Below are 11,333 nucleotides of genomic sequence, written 5' to 3'. Positions count from 1 at the left end.
ATCTGTGTTTTAACAAGCCCTCCAGGTGATTCTGATCCATGCTCAAGTTTGAGGACCACTCTACTAAGCTCATTCCAATTGTATAGATGGTTAACTTTAGGTTTGGAGGAGTACGTCCTGGGTAACTGTGGACAATAGGAATAACGTTGCCGCAGTGCCCATCCACCTCTCCCAGCATCTGCAATTCGTCTTCCACTCCTGGGCGGAACTCAGGCTCCTGGGCTTGGGTCCTCTCCCCTAGGAGCCGCAGCTAAAACCCGGCAAGTGGATTTAGAGTTTGCTGGCCTGGGTGCCGGTCGGGCATGCGTAGTGGCGCGAGCGCAGCAGCTAGGCGGCCGCCGAGAGGTTTCCGCAGAGGGGAGCTGGGGGTGCTTGGATCCCGAGCGAGAGCTGTGGGCTCAACGGCTACCGCAGGTACGGGGCGCGGCGGTGGGGTCCGAGAGGAACGCTGGAACGGTAGGCAGAAAGCAAAGGTTCACTTCTTCGCCAGCGCACAGCGGCTTGAGTGGGGGGGGGGGGTCTCTCCGATTTCCCTCGCTCGAGAGGCGGCTCCCCGCGCCCGGCTGTGCAGTGCGGCGCCCTCAGACCGCCGGGTGCGCACCTGCCCAGGCCCGGCAGCGTGGAGTGCGGGCAGGTGTTAAATCGTGTATTTATGCTGCTTACACAGCCTGTGAACTGAATTATGATTCCCTGCTTGAAGTTAGGCATTTTGTTAACTTTTTTATATTCCTCTGTCGCTTTTAAACTTTGGGTGGCTGCTGACGAGGCTTTCTGATCCAGCCTGTTTCACTTGAACTCTGTGAGTGGTTTTATTTGCCTTTGGTCTTTTGGTGCATAGGGTCAATAGGGCTGGAATGAAATCGCATCCGTGGTTTCTAGTTTTGGTGCCTTCCTGGAGCAGGGGGCCTCTGGATGCGGCATAAAAAATGTAAGCTTTCAGCGAATTTCAGTGCCAAATACCTTACGCATTTCAGCTACATTTTAAAGTAGAAACTTTATAAAATGTGAGATACCCCACCCCCGCACCTTACTTTTTCTACATTAGTATTATTTCAGGCTTAATCTGGTGCTGTTAAAAGAGAAAGGTCTTTTAGATGAGTAACAAGAGTTCTCACTTTTCTGTCCTTTATTTACCCTGTCACATCTTAGGGCTCATACACAGATGTTTTACCCTGGGGCAGAGGTATTGGATACACTTGTAGGAGGCTAAGGCTGTGCTGCACAAATTTCTTGGATAACCTGTGAGTCATAAAATTTTAGGTCGGGGGAGCACACTGAACATTATTTAGGTAAAGTGTTACATTTATGATGTGGGAAGCATATACATAGAATTAATGAGTTTAGGAAAAAGAAATTTTTAGTTCAGGAAGAGAAACCTATATGGAAAAGGAATACAGATACCTGCCTTTTCCTCCACCCTCTCCCCTTCCCATGATGAATGTTTTAATGGCAGAAATAATATACAGTTGGTTTAGTTTTGGACTGTTAGAGAGACCTTCAGGGTCAGCCAGTTCAATTGCTTCAGTTTACATATGAGAAAACCGAGACCAGTGAGGTTAAATGACTTGCTGTGGCTGCTGGAGCCCCTCCTTGGCAAAGGTGGGCCCAGGGCCCAGGTTTTCTGATTTTAGGGCTCTTTTTACCATCCCCCTGATAATACTCTCTTCACAGTGTGGGTAGATTATTAAACTTTACTTTTCTACCTTCTTATACTGTCTGGTTTAATCAGAAAATTAATCATTCCTGTTACTAAGCTTGATTGTACCCTATAAACACCTTTCAAAAAGTGCCCTCTCACTCAAGCCCCACCTAACAATTTGCTGATTTTGAAACCGCCCTCCTTTCTTGCCTCAGGCACATTGGGCCTTTGGCTCAGAATGCCTTTTTGCCTCCTTCCCTGAAGTCCTGCCCACACTGCAAGGTCTAACTCAGGTGTGATCTTTTCTTGAAGCCTTCCTTGATTACTGTGGCCAGAAAGTAGCTCTCCCTCTTCTAAACCCTATAGCATGTATTACTGTTGTCTGTGCCGCTAGCATCCCTCTCATCTTTAGTATCCCTGATTATTGTATTTTAGCACATGTCTCAACTTCCTGACCGGTTTGTAAGCTCTTAGAACTTAAAGCCTATGACTTAGACATCCCATCCAGTACTAAGTATGTTCTCAGACACTGCTTGTGGGAGGTGAAGTATGGATCATTTTGTAAAGGGATTTTTTTAAAGATTTTATTTATTTATTTTGAGATAAAGATTAGGGTGGGGGCAGAGGGGGAGGGAGAGGGAGACGATCCGACTTCACACTGAGCACAGAGTCCGATGCAGGGCTGGATCCCATGACCCTGAGATCATGACCTGAACCAAAACCAAGAGTCGGACGCTTAACTGACTGAGCCACCCAGGCACCCTTTCTAAAGGGATTTGATGTGAATATTGTGTAATATGGGGGAGGCCACCTTAGAAGTATAGCAGGATAGTGGCCAAGTCAGACCAGCCTAATGGGGTGATTCTCACATTTTGATGAGAGCTCATGGATCTGTTTGGGGAGTGCTGGGAAAGGGGTAAAATCGTAACGGGAGAGTTGCCCAGGCCTGCATTTAAGCATGTGACTATTTTATTTTATTTTATTTATTTGACAGAGACACAACAAGAGAGGGAACACAAGCAGGGGGAGTGGGAGAGGGAGAAGCAGGCTTCCGGCCGAGCAGGGAGCCGGATGCGGGGCTCAATTCCAGGACCCTGGGATCATGACCTGAGCTGAAGGCACACTCTTAATGACTGAGCCACCCAGGCGCCCTAAGCATGTGACTCTTAAGTGCTTAGTGGAAAGCACAGATTTAAGAAATGATGTAAAGGAAAAGGAAAAAACTTTGGTAAAAGACTAGATGCAGAGAAGAAAAGATGTATTAAAAATCAGTTTCAGGCTTGGTGTGTTGGTAATGGGCTTGTAATGTTTTTATCTTATAAGTACCTCTGGTTGTGACATCTTTTTCTGTTTCTTACAGTAATTGATATGGTTGTCTATTTCCCATTCTAGATGATAAGCTTTTGGGGGGATGATCTTTAACCCCTCACAATACGAGGCATGTAGTTTTGTTGTATTAGACGCTCAATAGTTACTGCATGGATAAATAAGTGTATTTTGGCCTGGGGAAGGTGGGCATTTAGGATCTTAGAGCTATCAGGTAGTACTTTATCCAGACTATCCCCTCATTATAAGAAGAGGAACTGAGTTATGTTTAAGCTAGTGTGAACAGAAGCTCTGGCTACACCATCTCCTCACTACTAGCTCATTTCATTAACTCTAACTTTTCAAGGTTATTGGCCTCAAGATTAATTTGAGTTGGCAACAGGGCACTCCAGTTCAAGATGTTCTATGGATTGAAAAGCCTCAGAGACCAATCTAATGGGAGGAACTTGGTGGCCAATGGGAGGATGTCTGTGTTATTGGAAGAGATGAGATACAAGGGATGACTGGCCATTTCCAGGTTGAATACACAGAATGAGGAGGGGTGGGCTGCAGTCCTGGGAATCTGCACATGATGGAGTTGAGGAGGAGTCTAGAGAGGACCTGGTAGCCTATGGGGCAGAAGACATAAACGGGGGCCCAAAGTCCTTGGACTGAGAGTGTATTTGGGAGATACATTTTACACTACTGGGAGGTGGAGAGCGATGGCTGTGGGGGTAAGGTTGAGAGAGAATTATGATCAGACTCTCTACTTGGAAAAATAAGACAGAAGGCAATGCTTCTGAATCCAAAATAAGTTCGAGGTGGTTTGAAATATTTGTTTACTTGGAACAGATGTTGCAAATAGCCATTTTGCAAATCAACACAGCCTTTTCACTGAGCTGCACATAGCGTTGAGGGAACTGTTGACAGTGCATCTTTTACACTGAACATTCACAGCTTCAACTGGTAGTGTGCTTATTCCTTTAAAGGAGTCAAGGAGAGAGAGTGGTAGAGAGGAGAGACAGCTTGAGAGATGGTTTGCTGGGGGTGGGGGTGGGGAAGGGTTGGCCAGGTATAGAGGGATTACCTTTTTTTTTTGTCATGAATTGGTTGGATAGCCAAATGCAAAATCAGGTAGTATGTTGAAGTTAATGTCTCATACACTTAAAAAAATGCCCAAATATTACATTCTAGAGTTATATGTCATAGCAGTATTTTATAAAATGACTGTATTCTGAATCTTTCTCAAAATAATAACGGTAATATTAGTAACTAGTATTATAGAATGTTTTCCATGGACCAGACACTGTTCTAAACGCTTTATAAGTGATATGTCAGCGTCTTTACAAACTATTCTATGAGATTGGTGCCATTATTCCTGTTTTATGGATGAGAAAACATAGACAAAGTCACATTTCTGACGTGATACAATTGACAAGTGTTGAGCTGAGTTTTGATCCCAGGCCTGCCTGTCTTCAGTCATGGAGAGCTCAAATAACTTAATTAAATATCTTAACAAAAGGCAAAGCTTTATCTGTGATAACTCTAATAGATGCTTAGAATGGCCACAGATTTCAGCTGGTGAAATTCTCAACAGTCTATGAGCCAGACTTTAATCTGAGAAACAAACAACAGTGGTAAATCTTTCCAGTTTTTGTTTTTATTTTAAAAATTATTCCACTTAGTCTTTATCCTTTTTTACCCTCAAAGCATCTCTGGAGGCATTCAGCAACTCTTTCTCTGCATGCACCATAAAGCTATTTCTGTTCTCCTCCTATCCTCTTTTAGGGGGTAGAGCAGGGGTAATGGAAGTGAGTTGGTTTAGTGATCCGGGAGATGCCTCTGAGTTGGGGGTTGTGAAATTCACTTTGTGTATGAGTGTAAGGACTCTCAGGTGACCATGTTTGTAAGGATTTTTTTTCCCCCTGAGGTGGCAGGATCTACTGCTGGAAGCTCCTGGAATATCTGTGGGTCTTGACCCTTATTCTGATCTCAAGTCTTTGAACTGTGGTCAGAACCCCCAGGGAGAATCCAGACCTGAACACAGTCTTCTGGGATCCTCAAGATCAGTGAGTTTTGAAGTCAGTGTGGACTTGTTGCAGTTGGAGGTGGGTGTAGAGACCTCAGGGAGGGCCCCAGGTCAGAGACAAATAATTGAGAGTCAGAACTGGCAGTCCCCAGATTTGACCAGCGAGTTGCCCTTGAGAAAGTGCCTCCCATCTATCTCCTTGATGAACCTAATTACTCCCTCATGGGAGTCTCAAAATGGAATCCAGCTGAGAGCATTCTCCTCTCTGTGATGAGTCCTGTTTCCATTTCTTGCTTCTGCTTCGCCGCCTTCTGGTTCTGTGCTTTCCCAGGGCATGTGCACTGGATATAAAAGGAAAGGTCACTAGCTTCTGGCCTCCACCCATTTCCACTCTTCTCAACATCCAGGAACTCATCATTACCATCCAGCTCTTTCCCTGAACAAATATCCAAATCCACATTTTCTTCTGGGTGATGATGAAAATCAGGGACCAAGAGAAAGAGGCCTTTATACTGCCTGTAGGTTTATAGGTTATAAAATCGCTATACAAGTTTGATTGCTGGAAATTTTGCTGACGTAAAAGATCATAAGACGTGAGGCTGTGTCACCTTTGATCGTCTTCTTTTCCGTATTCCTGTGTCTGAAAGTACTTATTGGTTGTTTTTGGTGAGATGTGGCATGGCTTCTGTAAAAGCAAGTTGCTTTTTAGTGACACTGTGGGCACAGAAAGTGTATGTGTTAAAGTGATGATTAGGAGAGTTTCTCATTTAAAACACTTGTTTTATCAGAAAGGTTTTTTTTTTTTTAAGATTTTATTTATTTGAGAGAGGGAGAGAGCACGTGCACACAAAGGTGGCGGGGGTAGGGGAGGGAGAGGGACAAGCAGACTCAGTGTGAGCATGGAGCCCAATGTGGGGCTCGGTCTCAGGACCCTGAGATCATAGACCTGAGCTGAAACCAAGAGACGCTTAACTAACTGGGCCACCCAGGTGCCCCTTATCAGAAAGTATTTTATTTTTTAGGAGAGTGACAGGTTATTTGCTCACAAAGTCCAGTGGTGAGGGGACTTTAGACTTGATAAGAAACTTTTAAGCAATTCAGAGCTATAAAGCTACAAGCATATTTGGATGATGACTCACTGCACATAGACATGCCTCCTTCAAAAAATCCAAGCCAACCACAGAGGAGACATAAGAAACTGTCTTTTCCGACAGTAAAGTGGATGGATGTCTTTGTAAGGTGAAAGGTTTGTGGGGACCTTCTTCATGATAAAAAGCAAAAGGTTTTTGGGGGAATGGTTGGCATTGACCTTATTATTAAGAAACTCAAATTGTTTAAAGATCTAGGAAATAACACATTTTTTTTAAACTTAAATGATGAAGTCCCCTTCAATTTTTTAAACTTAAGAAATGATGAAGTCCCCTTCAAAACGTAAGAAATGATGATGAACCAAGAAACAAGATTTTAGCAGTGCTGTCAAAATAGAATTTGGATTGAATTTGAAACATTGGTAATTGCTTGGAAGAGGATCAGTCATGGTAATTAAGCCTTGGACCAAGGTCTACTTGTCTAAACCTTCTTCCCTACAATGAATTCCCATGGGGGGCCCTCTGCACCCTGAATAAAAGAGTAAACCTACCCCACAGATCACAACTGTAAAATCCAAAGTGATGCATGACAATCTGTGACCTAAAACTGATGTTGATCAAACAATTTGAATGCCTTAGATAGAAAGTACCGGCTGCATTCCCACATCGTTCCCATAGCTGGTGCTCAGAATCTAGATTCAATTGTTGAAATAAAAGAAAAGCAGGTTCAGAACCGACTCACTTACAGTGAACGATCAAAGGCACAAGTAGAGTTTTTGTTTCATTTCACTTTGTCATCTTAAATGCCATCCTTTGTAGCTATATTGGTTTCTTTCTTTTTTTGTCCTTGATGATATATATTCAAAGGGTACTGTTTATATATAAAAATCAATGCAGACTAGAATTTTGAGGTTTGATAAATGAGTCTCTGCTTAGGTTTTAATGCAATTTATCAATAATTTGGTGGGAATACAGTACCAAGTTAGCACATAATTGAACCTTTAGCTCGGTATCAAGTTAGTATTTATAACCTTTAGGAACAAACCCAAATTTCTCAGACTCCTGAATTCTTTCTTCTACAGGCTCTCTCAGCATTTTGTCCTGATGAAGTCTCTCTTTTCCCTCCTCCCTCCTCAGCTTTCAGGTTCACTGGGACACTCTTTTGGTCCAGATGGTGTTTTCAGGAGTGGCCCGGTTCTTGCAGAGTTTAAGTGTTATCAGGTCAGTGTTAATGGCTGGCACTGTGTTCACGGTACCAGCCGTGAAACACAGCTACATAAATTCAATGGTGTTTTTTAGCAAAGTTGTCATGCGAGTGAATTAATTTTGGAAAAACAACAATAATAGCAATTTGCTTTATCCCTTTTCTTATCCTTAAACAGCCCAAGTTAAACTCAAGATCACCGTCAATGGATAAAAGGTAACTTGAGAATCTCTGAGTAGTGATCAATCAAAATGAGCTGGGTAACTTCAAGTTTAGATACCTGAAATCAGTTGGCCTATGATCAGGAGCATGGATGGGAAGTCAAAGTCTGACCCCATGAGAAGGGAGGCCTTCTCTTCAGCTGCATGTCTAATGATCAAACAAGACAGTGAATGTGAAAGCAATTAGTAAACTATAAGGTAAGGAGTAAGCTATTTATTGGTAGTTACAATAATTTTCTGACCTTGCTGCCTTTCACTGATAAGTAGCCAAGACTTTGAGAATAACTTGCCTGCTTGAGGTTACCTAGTTGGAAGGCACGGGGATGGAACTCACACCTATGTCTTCTAATTTCAGCATTTGACAAAATGTCAGGGCTCAGCATTGGGACCATAGTCATAACCAAGACAGATACAGGGTCCCTGTCCTCTTGGAGCTTCAGTATAGCTCCAAATCCAGTGCTTATGCAGTCAATCCATATTCTTTTACTGATCAGAGGGAATAATTTCAAATTTATATTTGGCTTTTATAAGATCCTAAGTATGTTTGTAGCTAAGCCTTGACTATGGAGCTCTTTAAGGGATTTCTCTGTTGCCAGAGGTGCCTTCAACAACTGCCCCCTAAACTGCAGATCTCACTTGATATTCATTAATCTCCATTAGGGCGAGAGGGGTTGGATGCCTCTCAGCAGTCTTCTCATTGTCAATCAGAGGCTTGTTGCAGAAGAATACTTTTCTTTCCTCGGCACAACTCAAAGGGCTGCAATTGAATAAAGGGAGGTGAGTTGGGGGTAGGGCTGTGAGTGAGACATGTCCCTACGTTTATGCATTTCAGTCAGATGGAGGAGGCAGACACATGAACAGCCCGGGACAAGAGTAAGCACCAGGAGAGAGGGCAGAATGAAGCTTTGGGGGAGCCCAAGTCGAGAGCGGTTCTGTTCAGTGGGTTGAGGAAAGTGTCAAGACTTTTGAGCTGAGCCTTGAAAACACAAGTTCAACCTACAGAGAATAGATGGAGTAAAAAGCATTCCTTGGAGAAGGGAGAGTAGGAGGAGCAAAAGCATGGTTACTAGAAAGAGCTGGCCTGTTCAGGAAGCTGCAGGTACTTAAATGTGTTCTAAAACATAAGCATGCGTACAAGTCACCTGGAGAGCTTGGTGAAAAATGGATTGCTAGGTCCCAACTCCAGACTTTCTCATTCTTTAAGTCTGGGATGGGGTTGGAGAGTTTCATTTTAGCAAGTTCCCAGGTGAGGCCGAGGCTGCCGATCTGGGAACCACACTTTGAGAAACAGTGGGCTAGAATAAAGGGCGTTGTATGACAGATGAGCTAGGAAGAAATGGTTTTCTTTTGAAACTATACTACCTTCACAAAATTGATGTTTCAGATTTGTTGTTGTTGTTGTTGTTTTTTAAGCTTATTTTCTAGGTAATCTCTACACCCAGCATAGGGCTTGAACTCATGACCCCAAGATCAAGAGTCACGTGCTCTACTAAGCCAGCCAGGCACCCCATTGTTTTGTTTTTTAGTTAGTCTCATTTACCAAGTGGTTGCTGCCTTGAGCCCCTCGCTGTTCCCTGGAAGTTCCTTATCTGTTCTATGCCCCACCCCCCCTTGTTCTAAGAAATCAGTCCTTTTCTTATATTACATACTTTTAAATAAATAACTGCTGTTTAGTCAGTATGGCCCTTCCACCCGTGGAAAGCTGAACAGCCAACATCAGGTAGATGATGTCAGGAGTCGACCCCAAACCAAGTATGAATGACTAGTACATTCACAGGGTATATACTTGGATTTTATTTTTGTTAATCTGGGTATAATGTTAAACTTTATTCAACAAGTATTTTTGGAATAGTTTGTAAGCTCTGAGCTAAGAGGTAGAATGTACACAATGGCAGAAAGTTCCTTCCCTGCCCTCAGAAAACGTGTAGTTTTATGGGAGGGTTAAGATGCATGAATTCATAGCTCCAGTATAGGGCAGTTGGTGCCACATGCTGTAGGAATGATAGAAACCAAGGGTGAGGGGGCTGAGGTGGAGGAAGACTCACTTTCCATTGTAACAATTAGGGCAGGCAAGGACAGAGTTGAGGGAATGATGATTAATGCTGTCTTCTGATGTTTCATGCATCTTTGTAAGCCATCTGAAATAAGGGAGCATTTGTCTACATAAAGCAAATAATGGAGGAGGGGCATTTGAAGGAGGTAGGCATTGAAGGATGGCAGGTGCTCACCAGTCAGTCGGGAGAGGAAGAGGGAGAGGTGTTCCAGACAATGGGGGCGATTGAACCTCAGAATGGAGTTGTGGCCGGGCAGTGCAGGTGCAGCTAGGGGTAAATACACTGTTTCATTTTGGGGGAAGTGCAGGGAGATAAGACTGGACAGGCATTTAGGGAAGGTTGTGGAGCATTTGAGTATGAGTTTGTGGGATTTGGGCTTTATTCTGTAGGCAGTGTTGAGTCATAGGCTTATCTTGGCTTACCCTGTCAGTTCCCTCCTAACCCCCAAACACATCAGAAAAGGAGGAACCCTATTTCTTACAGTGCATTTATCTATAGTTCATACTCTCTTGGATAAACACCTAAAAATGCTTTTCCTTGGCTGATTTTAATATGTGTATTTCAGTCATCCTTTGGATTTGCAAAAATCAATCTATCTTTAAAGGCTTCTGTGTCTTTCAAAAATATGTAAAATGTAAAAGGACAACTAGTTTCAGTTTCTGAGAGACAAATGACAAAAATGAGACAAAAATAAATTACTAGGTCTAGTGATTATATTACTTGTTTTGGATTGTTCTGGGAAGACAAGGGAATTCAAAAATTAAGGCTAAGGATATAAATATGGTGTCTTAAGCAGATGCTTTCAGGCTGACTGCCAAGTGCTGAAAGATTCCAAAGGTAAGGGTGAATGACAATGTGGTGTCCCTCTTCAGAATTGCTTCAGCGATAAATGGGGCGATGTCTACTGGTTTAGTGCTGATTTAGAAGAGCTGGGGATTAAAAGGCACTAAGGCCAAGTGGTTCCTTTTATTCATCTTTTGGGGGGATGGCTACAAATGGGGAAGACATTTGTGTCTCATTGGAGATTTTAAGATCTTCTGTGTATATCCCCTACAAAGTATCCTGTGCTGAGAACTACAGTGTGGTGAGAAAAGCAAAAAACAGTGGATTTGTAAGTAGAAGTTGGCACCCTGGTGCTACCACTTGCTAGCTGACTGATAAAAGAGGCAGCTTAGTGAGTTAAGTGGGACAGAGCTGACTGACTCCCATTTGCCCACAATCCACAGCTAAGAGGTTCAGTGGGTGGGAAAGTCATGCAGCCTATCTGAGCCTTGGTGGTGGTGGTTTGTATTTTGTTGTGGTTGTTCTACTCTTGTTGTGGATTAAATAAGATTTTTATCTTAGTTAAATTGAAAGGTACCATACACATCTTAGATTAAAATCTCCTTTTTTTTTTAAGATTTTATTTATTTGACAGAGAGAGACACACAGCAAGAGAGGAAACACAAGCAGGGGGAGTGGGAGAGGGAGAAGCAGGCTTCCCGCGGAGCAGGGAGCCTGATGTGGGGCTCAATCCCATGACCTGAGCCGAAGGCAGATGCTTAACAACTGAGCCACCCAGGTGCCCCTAGATTAAAAGTTTTCTAATAGGGATGTCTGGCTGGCTCAGTCAAAAGAGCATGGGACACTTGATCTCCGGGTCTTGAGTTTGAGCCCCATGTTAGGTATAGAGATTACTTAAAGGAATAAATGAATAAAAACTTAAAAAAGAATAACTTTTTTAAAAAATAAAATTTAATAACACTAAAATTTATTTGAAGTTCTTGGGGCCACAGATGTGGATGGCCATGTGG

The 11,333-nt window shown here is 43.0% G+C and overlaps 1 protein-coding gene across 1 annotated transcript in view; it reads left to right on the top strand.

Annotated features, from left to right (window-relative positions):
* Positions 1 to 338: 338 nt before the first annotated feature.
* PLS1 (plastin 1) overlaps positions 339 to 11,333 on the top strand; it is a 97,003-nt gene continuing 86,008 nt past the window's right edge. Inside the window, exon 1 of the mRNA XM_028099198.1 lies at positions 339 to 414. The gene's annotated coding sequence lies outside the window, so the exon portion shown is untranslated. The remainder of the gene's footprint in view (positions 415 to 11,333) is intronic.

The sequence above is a fragment of the Eumetopias jubatus genome, unplaced genomic scaffold (assembly GCF_037043125.1).
Source record: "Eumetopias jubatus isolate StellerSeaLion01/CBP00866 unplaced genomic scaffold, mEumJub1_p1.0 scaffold_1, whole genome shotgun sequence".
Classification (NCBI taxonomy): Eukaryota; Metazoa; Chordata; class Mammalia; order Carnivora; family Otariidae; genus Eumetopias; species Eumetopias jubatus.
Note: the sequence above shows the minus strand (reverse complement) of the source record. Positions and strands in the feature narration are given on the sequence as shown.